Genomic DNA, 1,221 nt, shown 5'->3' on the forward strand with positions numbered 1-1,221 from the left:
TTTCAGTTATCTGTTTTGCATGTGGGTTATTGTTGGTTATTAGTATTATTACTATTAGTTTCACGCAAAAACGTGAAGAAAGTGTAACAACTTTGCCGAAACGTGTTGTTTCGGCAAAGTTGTCACTCTTTGCCGAAACAAGCGCAGCTCACAGTTTTTAACAATTTCCGTTGCTTTCGGTGTACTTCTAAATCTGCTCCTTTTTCGCATCTTTTCGGGCCTGCTACTGCCTCTAGTGGCGTGGGGTGGTAGCACAACTAATAAATACATTACTAAATCAGAATACCAAAGTCTTATTAATGCTGGCATTACTGGAACCTCAAAAGATAAAGTCCCTCACAAAACACCATACCTTTTAATTTTCTTAAGGAAGCAGAGCTAATTAAACAACAAACAATACCTGAAAGTGGTTCCAGTTTCACTCGATGGCCAACCTGTTGAAACTATGGCAAGTTTTAAATACCTTGGATCATTCCTGGACAGTCAGCTCAATTTTGCTGAAAAACACTGGCTACATTTTTAAGAAACGTCACTCTATCTTTTAAGAAGACCCAGTGATCTTGGGGTTACCTAACAAGTGCAACTCGTGCAAAACCTCTAGTTAGTTAGAGGTAACATTAGCTAACATTACCTCTAGTTAAGTAATGTTAGCATTTTAACAATGAGTTCAAATTTAAAACTTAAAAATGTAACTTAAGTTTTAAGTCATCTCAAGTTTTAACTGTTGAGGGCTTTAGCTTTTCATCTCCTCGGCTGGTTTTGGTAACATGAGCTGCAGACTAAGAGACAATCTTTTAAGAATACTTGGAAAAATAGTAGGTAAATAGTGGTGAAACCAATAACAACTCTGTCTAAACTGTTTACAGCATCCATCCTTTTGTTTTCGTCAGTTTGAGCTCATGAAGGCGTTATTGTGTTCCTCTGGTAAATATAGAACATCTATTAGAAGTCATTCACTGACAGTGCAATAATTATTCTTAGCCAAATTAAATAACATTTACCTGTAGCGTGTTTACTTGATGCACAAATTGTTGATATTATGATTCTATTAATTAGTTGTATTTTATTGTTTTAGAGTCAAAGAAAAATTTCCACCTTGGAAGACTAAATAGTTTAATCATATTTTTTCCTATATATAGGACTCTACCAACAAAACAAAAATGTAGATTATTGCTTGTTTAACAATCCTGGTTATTTGTCTGTGAACCTAATTAATTTGTT

At 34.6% G+C, this 1,221-nt stretch overlaps 1 protein-coding gene and 1 long non-coding RNA gene across 5 annotated transcripts in view; both read right to left on the reverse strand.

Moving 5' to 3' along the window:
- LOC103131243 (receptor-type tyrosine-protein phosphatase F-like) overlaps positions 1-1,221 on the reverse strand; it is a 103,796-nt gene that overhangs the window by 83,402 nt on the left and 19,173 nt on the right. The gene's annotated exons all lie outside the window — the stretch shown is intronic.
- LOC107834723 (uncharacterized) overlaps positions 1,062-1,221 on the reverse strand; it is a 1,256-nt gene continuing 1,096 nt past the window's right edge. The window contains exon 2 of the long non-coding RNA XR_001660532.1: positions 1,062-1,207. This is a non-coding gene — a long non-coding RNA (uncharacterized LOC107834723). The remainder of the gene's footprint in view (positions 1,208-1,221) is intronic.

The sequence above is a fragment of the Poecilia formosa genome, unplaced genomic scaffold, assembly GCF_000485575.1.
Source record: "Poecilia formosa unplaced genomic scaffold, Poecilia_formosa-5.1.2 Scaffold732, whole genome shotgun sequence".
Taxonomy (NCBI): Eukaryota; Metazoa; Chordata; class Actinopteri; order Cyprinodontiformes; family Poeciliidae; genus Poecilia; species Poecilia formosa.